A 13,056-nucleotide genomic window follows, 5' to 3' on the forward strand; every position below is an offset into this window, starting at 1 on the left:
TAACTTAATTAATACATTTTACACTGCCTGAAAGTGGAACCACCACTGTATACTACTTTATAAAAGTTAGAGAATATTATACGTAGATCTTTAAAATGGCCAAAATGCATAGGAATTTAAAATTAAGTAAGTAGGTCTGATTTGATACAGATCCTCTCTCAAATAGGAACAATGGATCCCATGGTCAAATTGTCTCCTGTTATTTTCATCTGTATATTAGAAATTTCACTGACATTTCAATATACAATTTCTTAAAATTTTTCAATAAATTATTAAAAGCTTTTGCTGAATTCAACTAAATTGACAAATTGCAAGCAGAGAATAAAACATGCCTCATTTAAATCATAGGGAACTGAGAGATTATGCCTAGTAAAGGAATATTTTTGTATTTGAGCAAAAATAGTATTGTACTTTCTTCCCGTACGTGTATATGTCAACCGATTAACACAAATGGAAACCTCAAGGAGTCATAGCTACACACTAAAGGTCACTCTGAATCTCAACACTTTCATAAGAATATGTCACAGAACTTGCTGTCATGTCATATAACAAGAACAATATCTTGAGGGGCTAAAATATGCCATTTACCAGTGAAAATCAAGAAAACAACAAAAACGAATGAAAATACAAACTTCCTCCTGGAGTAGTTTGACCAAGAGCAAGCCAAGTTTTTGAATGTTCCATTTCTCTCCCTCTGAAATTCCATCCTACAAGTCTATAGTTTGTAGTCTCTGGGCCTATCTGAAGCCTGCCTGTTGTTCATGTCTGCTGTAGGTGTGTGAGCATGCGTGTGTGTGCTTGTGTGTGTGTGTGTGTGTGTGTGTGTGTGTGTCTTGATGAGAGACCTGTGTCCACTTTGCATCAGTCTTTTACAAAGAGCATTGCTCTGTATGTTTTGAACAACACTGAAAACATGGTCTGGGGAAAAAATGAAGTATTTTTTTTACAAATACCTTTAACTGAATGATAAAAGGAAAGATGCTGCATTACTGATACCAGCTAATCCAGAATAGCATACAAAACTACAAACATGTTATCTATCCAAATGTTGCATTCAACATTCATAAGTTGTTTGTTTTGAGGTTGCTTTCAAACTGTTTGCTGCTTTCAGCAAATTATAACCACAACACACAAAAAAAAACCATATATATGGCTCGGGGCATGTAAATTAAGTTTAAAGCAATGCACTTAGCTTAAGTTATAAAATATGATTATGATGGAAATACAAGGCATAGCAAGGTTGACTACATTGTTCTCTAAAAGACAGGTTAAATTTAACCAGCCTGAGAACATGTTAGCAGAGCAGGTTACATACATAATCTTAAGTAATATCAAGGCATATTATTAACTTGACTGCAAGATCTGACAAAAATTCAGTCTCTATGAAGGCAGAAGATATTCTCAGAAATTCTATCACTGCATTAATACAGTACTGTTAACACACCATGGTGAATCATGGTAAGCATCATCTAATTTTGTGTACAAATTAAATACCAACCACAAGCCAAAAATAAAAGAACAGAAGTAAATAAAAAGCTTTCTTCCTTTTCTATTTAAGAATCCATTCATGCCAGTTCACTGAAACAGCCACATTCAGAGTCCTAAGGGCCATCCTTTTTCTTCTTTTCTAACAAGCCAAAAACAAGGTTACACATTCATTGTCACTTTCTTGGCTAAAAAGAAGAGGTCCTGAATATCTTCTAGAATATCCTCAGTGCTAACTTTAGAAAGTACAATAGTTAGAAATTCAGCACAATTTTAAAATCTTATTTAATAGATGGATGTCTAAATGCAAAAACAGTAAAGTTGTGCAGATGAGAGTCTATCTTTGGGAAATTACAGTTCCTCATGATATGGTGACCCCCAAAATATACAATTATTTTTGCTGCTACTTCATAACTATAATTTGTTACTGTTATGAATTGTAATGTAAATGTCTGTTTTCTGGTGGTCTTAGGTGACTCCTGTGAAAAGGTCTTTTGACCTCAAATGGCGCCACAGCCCATATGTTGGGAACCACTGCTCTAAGGCAATCCTAAATTCACCTGGTCTATACTGCATGACTGCTATGGGGAACCTTATCCAAATGCTCACATTGTGCCTTCTGCTATTTTTGCAACCAGGAGTTCTCTTCGCACAGAACGGCTTACCTCCTCTGTTTGTGAAGCTGTGGATCTGTTTGTATTACCTTGTGAATGGTCAAGTTGAGAAAAACATGAGGCTGTTTGCCATACTTGATATATGTATTGCACATGGCTGTTACAGTGATCTAATTATACATGCATTTATAATCCTTACACCCTGTGTTTGGAGAAGAAAGCATTCAAGAATGTTGATGTTATTATTATCCAAACCAGAGTTCAATAACATTTTTTAAAAACTGATCATTAAACTCACTTTTCAAAACCATATTCAATTAGATTTGTAGGATGTTATATAGTTTAGTTTTCTAAATTTTCTTTAGTCATTAAATTAAGTTTAATGAACATTCATCTTGATAAAGTTTCACTTTAATATATTGAATAACTACACCTTTAAAAAGTTTCAATTTTCTACTCATTTCAGATAGAAATGCACTATGACATTAAACAGCCAAACAATTTCATAAATGCTGCTTTAATAACATATTGATAATGGAAAACTAGAGCTTTAACAAATATCTCAATTCTATGATATAAACAAATACCCTGAACCATATATCTACAACTTTTATATTAAAAAAGATTCAAATTGATGTGTTTGGTGCAAAGAAACGATTCTTTCCTACTTTTATTCACATGTATTTGTGTGTGTGTGTATGTGTGTGATATATATATATGAGCATGTATACATGTTTGCTTATATCAGGTCATATTATATGGGCAGAAATACCTATTATGCCTCATTCACTAATGCCAAGGCCTCTCAATCAAACTGAAAGCTCACTGACAAGGCTAGCTATTCTCAATAGTCAGCTTGCTCTCGGGAACACCTGAGCTGCCTTCCTAGACTGGAATGAAGGTGGGCTGCCACAACCACCCAGCACTTGAATGGCATCTGGAAATCCTTATGCTTGTTAAGAAAATACTTTCACCACTAACACATCCCCCAAGTCCATAAAACATTTATTTTTAAGATCAACTAACATCAGTGAGATAATATAGAAACTTAGAAGTTCATATATTCCATTTACTTCTCTCACAGGTGTGAATTTGCATCTTGATAAGGTTTCCATTTGACTATGACTACCTGTGGCCAAATTGCCAAGAAGGTAAATTAAGCAAGCCTATTAACATAAAAATTTAAATGTGATCAAATAAGCCTGGAAATAATGTTTTTGACATCCTAGTTAATAGCATAGCCACAAAGTCTCTTATTTGCAATATAGACTCTTCAGATTAATGATAAATATTTAGCAGATAAGAGAAACTGAAACTTACATTTCAACATGATATCCAAAACAGCAACACAGATATAGATATCCCTAACATGTAGGAGTATACATTTGAGATGGATAAATATAAAAAGATGTGTAACTGGCAAAACAGGAAAGTTTAGATTCAGTAATATTGCCAAATAATCTCAGCAAAAGATGAAAAAAGTTCAGAAATTATTTTTACATATTCCTAGATTTGACAAAGTAGAAATAGAATTCAGATATAAATTGAGGTAAATACTAAATAGAAGCTATTAGAAGCATGAGATGATATCTCACACCTCTAATCTCAGCATAGAGACTAAGATAGGAAAAAACCAACAACAGACTGGGTGACAGAATGATCCAGGACAGTTTAGGTTTCAAAGTACAACTTTTCTCAATAATAGATGATAGAGAAAAGACAGAGGAAGAAGAGAGGAGAGAAGACAGACGGGGGAGAGAGAGGGAGAGGGAAACAGAGAGGAGAGGGAGAGGCAGAGAGAGACAGAGAGAGGAGGTAGAGGGAGACAGAAAGGGCATGGGAGAGGAAAGAGGAGACAGAGGAGGGAGAGAGAGACAAAGAGGGCAAGGAAGAGGAAAAGGGACACAAGGCGATGGAAGAGGTAGAGGGAGACAGAGAGGGAAGGGAGAGGAAGAGGGAGACAGAAGTGAGGTAGAGGGAGACAGAGAGGGGGAGGGAGAGAAACACATAGAGGGAAGGGAGAAATAAAAAGAGAAATGGGTAGAAGGGGAGGGATGTATTCATAAAGTTTTCTTTATTACTGTAAATTATAAGTCACTGACTTCTTTCTTCTCAGTGAGTCCCCATCTCACCCCATTTCTTTCTCTTCTTGTTCCAGGACTTGTGAAGGTAGCTACATCCAAAAAGGTCAATGCAGAAGAGGAATAAAGAAAGGCAACAAGTAGAGAATATGATCACAGTACATTCCAATTAGGCAATTTTCAAAAAACAAAATAAATACATTAAAAAAAATTGGACCCGCAAAAACCTGTAGGTTTACCACTTGGAGATTTTAAATGTATCTGGAAAGCAAGCAAATAAAACAGTGACCAACCATGGTATGATAAACCTGTTAAATAGTTTTCAACAAAAATAAACTTTAAAATTTAAGTATATAATGGTATTAAGCATTACAATGGAATGCCATTGGAACATGAACATTTGGTTTAAAATATAGGTTATTGTTATTTAGGTATGACAAGGCCCATGTGATGACTGCTCCTGAAAATAGTTCCCCTACTCTCAAAACCAAAGAGGAGTGCCAATTCATACAGGCATGAAAAAACATCAACAGTGAGAGGGAATTGGGGGGATGGGGAATGGCATAGCTTTCACTGTGGCCTCTTGCCTTTATTAAATGGTTTTGACAGAAGATTGGGCATAGGGCCTAACTCTATGTATCGGGTCTGTGCTGCCATGGTTTGAATGTTTTTTTTTTTGTTTGTTTGTTTTTTTGTTATTCTTTTTTTTTATTGATAAAAGAAGAATAAAGAAAAAAAAAAAACAAATTTCCACCTCCTCCCAGCCTCCCCTTTCCCTCCCCCTCCTCCTACTCTTCTCCCCCTCCTCCCACACTTCTCCCCCTCCTCCCACCCCTCTCCCCTTCCCCCCACTCCTCTCCCCCTCTCTCTCCAGTCCAAAGAGCAGTCAGGTTTCCCTGCCCTGTGGTAAGTCCTAGGTCCTCCCCCCTCCGTCCATATCTAGGAAGGTGAACATCCAAACTGGCTAGGCTCCCACCAAGCCAGCAGATTGCGTAGGATCAAAACTGCGTGCCATTGTCCTTGGCGTCTCATCAGCCCTCATTGTTCGTCATGATCAGAGAGTTCAGTTTTATCCCATGCTTTTTTTGGTAATAGTCCAGCTGGCCTTGGTGAGCTCCCAGTAGATCAGCTCCACTGTCTCAGTGGGTGGGTGCACCCCTCGTGGTCCCGACTTCTTTGCTCATGTTGGTAGTCAAGTCAAGAAAGAGAAAGCACGACAAATTATATTGGGTTCCCTGACTTATAACTGAGTTTGATAAAGGAGATTCATATGCTTTCCTTCACACGTTGCCTGTCATGAGGATACAACATACTTCGCCTCTGAGGGACAACACATAAGGTACTGTGTTGGAGTCCAGAGCAGCAGGAGCACAACTAAGCTGAGCTTCATGAACTAGAATTTTACAGTCATCAAAACAGTAACAATAAATTTCTATTGCTTAAAATCTACCCTGTCTTCAGTAGTCTATGATAGAAATACAAATGGATGAAGATACAGATTCTGGGGTCACAGTGGAAAAGGAATAGCAGCCCATGTTATGACGTCATGGCCAAGGAGATGGCTGGGGTGTGCTCTCTGGATGTTGCGGAAGATGCCCTTGATGATATATCCTAGACTACCATTAAGGTGTGGGGTGCGATTTTCTTGCAAGCAACTGTACAAGTAGCTAGTTGCATCCCAAATCCTAAAGCTTTGGATTCAGGGCAGGATGACTGATCAGGAAGTTTGCTCAGGTAAATAAAGTTTCCCAGCAGTCAGAAGACAGACTCTATCCTTTCTCAGAAAAATCTCTGCCTCCTTAATTAGGCTTTTTTATCTCAGTGGATCAAAACACCTACATCACCAACAATAAACTCATTTACTGAAAATCAACCAGTTATGGTCATTGATCACATCTACAAAATACTTTCATTATGGGGTCAAGATTAGTGTTTGATTAAACTACTGGATTCTATAATCCAGTGACATTGATCATGAAATGGACCATACTAATGTTAGAGGTACAAATCTGAATTCAAGATGTATGTGTCATCATATGACCTGGGTAAATGAACCTGGGAAACATAGTTTGTAAAATAAACAGGAGCAATTTAAAAAAAGAAAAAGAACCCTAAGTGAGCTAGCAACCCGGAATGACAGAGGCTCAAAAGGTCTGGGGCACAAAAGTCTAATCTTTTACAGGCTATTTCATTAATCTCTCCAGACCTTTACCCCACGTTTGTGTAGCAAAATCTTTTCTCGGGCATGCTATTTGTAACAGGTAGCTCAAAGGCAGAAAGGGTGTCCAGTCTTTGTCACCTGGCTTCTTTCATATTCATTATTGTCTCCTCTTCTGCCACGTGGGGGCTTATTATTATGAAAATGTCTATCATTTAATTGAAACAATTATAGTATATGAAATGACAATAAATTGAATCAATATAAAATCAATCCCACCAAGTAAGTTTCTTTGCCAAGAGTCCATAGAACTATTTTTCTGAATACTTGCTCTACCCAGCAACAGAGCAGAATAATAAATACCAAATCAATAAATTAAAATTCATTCAAATGGACTTTATTACATTTTATAAATATCTCTCTTATTTTTCAACCTTTGATGTTTATAGATTTAATTATTCACTGATGCAAATTGTTTAACTGATTAGAGAGAAATATATTCTTTGATATGAATGTTATTGATGCAGATATACCTCACAATCAATGCAATTGGATCATCAAACAAATAATGAATGTGAGTGTCTTATTAGGAATAAATCTCATTAACACACTGAAGGTTAATTCATATCAGCAAAATTTCCATTATTGACATGAAAATCTTTGACAAAAAAATTAGAAATAAGTAAAGTGTTTGACATTCTTAGTATTTTCATACTTCTAAATTTTAGTTATGTATGCTTATATTTCAAATTTATTTCTTCACCTGTTTTTAGTCATCATTCGAAGAAAGATTTAGAAACCTTAATTAAAGGTAATAAAAGTCTCACACATCCACTAGACATTCAACTACTACTACTTAAGTAGGTAACTGAGTTACTATTACTCACTTTTGAATTATGTTCATTTTCAAAAGACAGACACTGTATTGAAAAAATAGGAAAGACAATTAAAGGAGTTAAAATGATATAGAAATATTTTAAATTTTAAATGAAAGTGGCCAGAATTTCATATAGCATATTATTTCAAAGCATTCTTCTGCTTGTTCTAAACTATATTAATGATTTGGTGCTATTTCAGAGAAGTCAAATTTGTGTATGGAGTGTGTGTGTATGTGTGTATTTGTGTGTTTGTTTATGCATGTGTGTTTGTATGTGAGAAAGATAGGAGGGAGGGAAGGAGAGAGGAAGAGAGAGAGAGAAACTAGAAAATTCAGTCTGTTAAAATTAAGATAGGTTTACCAACTCTCTAAGTATTCATAAACTCAAGGTCAATGCACTGAACAGCAAGATTCTTTATACAACACTGTTAAATTTTTAAAATTTATCTTTACCAAATATATCTGATTAATAAGGAAATACAAATCCTGCTGTGTCCTTCAAGGCTCCTAGTGATAATTCTAGTGTAAGCCCAGAATATATATGGGAAAAAAAAAAAAACCTAGTTTCTCTCCGTCAGCAACCATCAATTTCCAATAACTCCACAGACCCTACCCTATTCATGCTGGGTTTTGGGCCAGCTTGATCTTGAAGAGTTCTTATGCATACAATATACAATATACAATGCTGCTGTGATTTCATGTGTGTAATGACTCTGCCACATCCAATAAATAATTTTTCAATGCAGACATGCACTACATCTGACTCTTACAATCGCTCTTCCTGTTCCCCCTTCCACTGTGATGCCTGTGCCTTCAGGAGTCATCTAGAGATAAGCAATATACATCTTACTCTTGCACTTTGACTAGTTGGGAGTCTCTGCATTAATCACCAAAAAGGAAGCTTCTCTGATGAAGACTTTGTGTGTGTGTGTGTGTGTGTGTGCGCGCACACACACACGCGTGTGCACATGTGCACGTGTGTTTGCGTGTATATTTTGCATGTGTGTGTGCGTGTGTGCATATGTGTATATATGTTACTTTGATCTGTGTTCAATTCACTATTTGGAATGAATAGATAGGTAGTCTCCAGAGGAAAGGTCCTACACAGGAAAGTCCATCTCAGGTGGTTAGAAAATTGCCTAGTAGTCAGGAAATCCAAATTCTAAGTTAGGGTGCACTTTTTACTGACTGAAATTAGAAATTTCAGAAAAAAGAAAGATGTAGTAAGTGAAAAATCAAACTTGTAAGCTTGTGACATGCCATATTTCAACTCTATAGTAATAAATGAAAATCTTGCCTTCCCATCCCAAAATTCTCAAATCATATTTGTGATATGTAGACAAAAAGATGAAAGACATTCGTTGTAAGTTAGGGACTTATAATAGACAGGAAAGGAGATTACAAAAAAAGTTACTATCGAACATCAAGAAAAAAATCAGTATTAATGTTTCAAACAAGAAAAACCTCTCTGCACCCCAAAGCGTCCACCAGAAAAGTTCACTGCTAGCTAATAATGACCACTTTTCCCCTTGTCACGCCTTCATTGACGCAGACATGGAGAGCAGATTTTGCTATTTATTCCCTAGAAAGGCTTTTTGCTTCTGGCCTCCCTATCAGGCACAGAATTAGACAGTTGATAACCTTGTAGTTCTGGCTTATCTGCGAAGACATTAAGATCCCCTTCAAAGACTGCCCTATCAAGACTCACTCTTACTCACAGCGCCTCATAACATGTGTGATATCCAGAAGAATCCCAACCAGGACATACCTGACACCAAAAAAGATTTCTAACTCAACCCCTGTATTGGTGATTTGCTATCGAGAAGTGGTTGTTTTATTCTATTCCCTTACTGTGACTTGCATTTTCTCCCTAGGTCTAGATTGCTGCCGAACTTCAGTTCAGATTTTCCTGGTTCATAGGACCTGTCCTGGGTACTGAATTTGTACATAAAAGAAACTATGTGCTATAGAAAATGGTATACAAATTGAGAAGAATCTTCTTGATTTTGCTTCTGCAATGCCAAATGCTATCAATGATATCATATAAAAGTCAGTTAGCTTCTAAATGGGGTTTTATTTTTCATATATCAAATTGAAAAATAATGGATAGCTTGTCATGATTTGGGGGTATAACAGGACTGATAAAAGCAAAGTACTTATCACATCATTGGACTTGAACACTCATCAGGCCTGCTGCTTTATTTTTCCTGTCTATAGTTGTATTGCTCTATGAGACTGTTTCTTGGTTTTTAATAAATAGTCTACTTAGCGATATGACACAACTTGAGAAAGCATTAGTTTATTCAAAATAAACATCTTAGCTAATACACTTAGAGAAACACAAATAAAGGATAAATATGCAGAAAGGAACAGAATGAATTCCTGAACTTTTAAGCTTATTTCCACCGAGGCTTCTTCTTTTATATTTCCTTTCGCACAGCTCTTACTTCTAATCCTTGTTTGATCTATCTCTTTGGAGAAGAAAGAGAATAACAGACAATGTCATCATTTATGTCTCAAGTCTGTATCAAATCTCCAGATCTCAAAATATAAAGGCCAAGTGTATAAATCAAGTGGGAAAGAAAACATATTAGAGTGTGGGCATAAGTGATTTTTCGACTTGAATTGAATCAGTGGCAAGATATAGTGACTCTGTCATAGGGAGTTATAAAAGTGGAAGGTCATAAAGTAGAAACAGTTCTCAGTTCAATAGCCATTCCTAGGATAACAGGCCCAGCAGACTTCCAAGCAAATAAAACAACTAATATACTTAGCATAATTCTTCCCTAGAACAGCCTTGAAATTTCTAAATTTCTAAAACATAATACAAGGAAATTCACTTAGTCTTACTTTATAAACGGGTAGATTTAAACATTTCTAAGATCAACATGATTTCCTTCGAATGGTTATTAGTGACAATTCGATTGGATTGCAACCTACCTATAAGATTAATAAACCATATGTTTTGATTTTAAAGATGAAAATAAAAGAAAACTCATTTCTTTCTAGAAACAGCATGAATGGATACTTTTGCATTGACTCGCTCAATGTCAGCTCCTGCGATAGACTGTCATAGACGTTGTAATATCAGCCAACGTGTATGCTTCAGAGTTGTGGAGGTTAAAGGTTGAGATTAAGGTATCCATATTGTTGGCTTCTCCTATTATTTGCTTTTCTCAGTTTGTGACTACAAACTGACAAAAGCAACTTAAGGAATAAAAGCAGTTATTTGGCTCTCAGCTTAAGGGACACAAGATACTGTGACATGAGTGGCTGGGCACATCACATCTACTGCCAGGAACCAGACAGACATAAATGGCATGGTTTAATTATTCTCAGTACAGTTCTTCCCCCTTCAACTAAACTTGTTTAGAAATACCCTCTCAGTTCTGCATAGGCTCCTGTTGCCGCTGGCAAACCACCAACTTCTTATCACACACACACACGCGCGCGCGCACACACACACGCTCGCGCACACACACACACACACACACACACACACACAAAATAGATAACATTTTTATTTCTTCTTTAGAGACAAATTATCAGGAAGCTAAAGTTTGAGAAAATAAGGACTGATGATTTTGCTCAGTAGGTAAAGTGGTAGGCATGTAGGCATGAGGACTTGAATTTGATCCTAAAGTCAAACGTGTCAGCATGTACCTATAATTAAAGCACTGAGGGGAAAGAGACAGGACAATACATGAGGCTTTCTGATTAGCTAGTCTAACACAATTGGTGAGCCCCAGGTTAAATGTAAACATATAAGATGGAGAGAAGTTGAGACAAACAGACAAACACAGACATCAGCTTCTGGCCTCCCTCCACACATATGCATACACAAACATATAAATACACACACACACAGAGAGAGAGAGAGAGAGAGAGAGAGAGAGAGAGAGAGAGAGAGAGAGAGAGAGAACACTTGATTAAGGTAAATTCAATTAAAAATGGCAAAGCTAAAACTCATTGAGAACTTCATCTGATATGTGAAAAAAAGAGAACAAGTAGAAAAAAATATAAAAATGTGATGGAACACATGATTTTTCAAAGGAGAAAGCATAAATTCTTAATTTATGTTTTTATAAATTATTGTTAAAATAAAAATAAGGAAGGGAAAAATGGGAGAACAGTTTTATTTATTTTTATTAAGAATATTTTAATACAATCTTTTCTAATTTTACATAGCTATCCCCATTCCTACTCCCTTCCTCCTGCCCCATCCATCTTCCCACCCCACCCTACCCCCATCCACTCCTCAGAAAGGGTAATGCTTCCCAGGAAAAGTCAACAAAGTCTGACACTTCATTTGGAGGCAAGACCAAGGTCCTCCCCCTATACCTAGGCTGAGCAAGGTATCCCTCTAAAGAGAATATGCTCCTAAACCATACCACCCTGAACATGTTCAATTCCATCTGATCTCAGAAGCTAAGCAGAGTTGGGTCTGGTTAGTACTTGGATGGGAGAACACAGTTTTAAACTAATATCTAATAAAGACATAATGTATGCACACACATACACACATACTTGACAAGAGAATGACAAGAGAATGAAATATGACAGAAAGTTCTCTAGAGAATTACACTTAAAGAAAAAAGAGCCATAAAACTCAAGTTTTCAAAAATAGAGAAATGAAACAGGTACAGATAATAAGCCTCTAATCAAGATAGGATTATCACAAACGTACTGAAATACACACTAAACTGAAAGCTTATGTGGGAAATCCTCCATTCTAGGAGCTTTCAAGTCGCAGCTAGCCCTTGAACTTAATTCTAAGTTTAATGGACTTCCATATAGTCGAATAAACAATAAATGATGTAGGGAGGAAGGAGATTAAGGGGGTAGCAGGATTTAGCATAATCTATCTTGATAATGGAAGAGGAGGAAGAGGGAGTTAAGAATGAAGGTGAAAGGATTAATATTCAGTGTTATTTTTATTGCAAACATGGACAGGAAGATAATGAATTCTGGGCCTGGCTCCTGAGATGCAGGTTACCTCCATCTAGGCGAAGGAGACATGAATAATTAATAATCCACTTCAAAGTTCACGACCCCCATCTCCTCCCTAAGGTAGTCATCAAGAGAAGCAACAGTCAGCTAATGGGAGGATTGCTTAGTACATCGCATGCAAATTGAAACTCCTCTGCCTTAAGGATTTCTCTCCTTTGCTAGCTCTTGAAGCAGCTGGCTCCCTGAACTCCAGGAGAGAACATTTAGCCCCTTTCAACCACAAATCAGCCACCAGTCTCCACTTCTTTAAGGGTTCAAAACACTGCAGGGGTCTAGTCATCAATCAGTGACTGTATTTTTTCACTGGATCCCTGTACTTAGAAAGTTATTTTTGTTGGAGAACCAAGTCTGCTAGCAAAAGTACAGAGCACAACACACACACTCACATACACACACAAACATCTATCTTTATCCATATATATGTGTGTGTGTGTATGTGTGTAATATTTGCTGTAAGAGCACATACATAATATAGCATGTACAAAATATGCATATATATGTATATATACCGGTACAGAAAACAAAGTATTACATTTGCAAACTTCACTGCATGCATACTTTGTTTTAGAAAACCTATTTAACATGAAGACTTTGGCATCATACCGAAAAGTTTTATTAAAACTACCTTAAGTGGGTCTGGGGATTTTTTTTATTGCTAATCATAAATGTATAAGCAGTTATGATAAAGAAATTCTTGAGTTTGGATTTGAGAAATATCTAGTTGGCAATGGGATTGTTTTAGGATCCTTGGACTAAATGTTCTCAGCTATGATATTTTAAATTGTACCACAAAGGTGAAATTCTTTATTATGCAGCTGAAGAAAATTTGTG

Source organism: Microtus pennsylvanicus, chromosome 14 (assembly GCF_037038515.1).
Source record: "Microtus pennsylvanicus isolate mMicPen1 chromosome 14, mMicPen1.hap1, whole genome shotgun sequence".
Classification (NCBI taxonomy): domain Eukaryota; kingdom Metazoa; phylum Chordata; class Mammalia; order Rodentia; family Cricetidae; genus Microtus; species Microtus pennsylvanicus.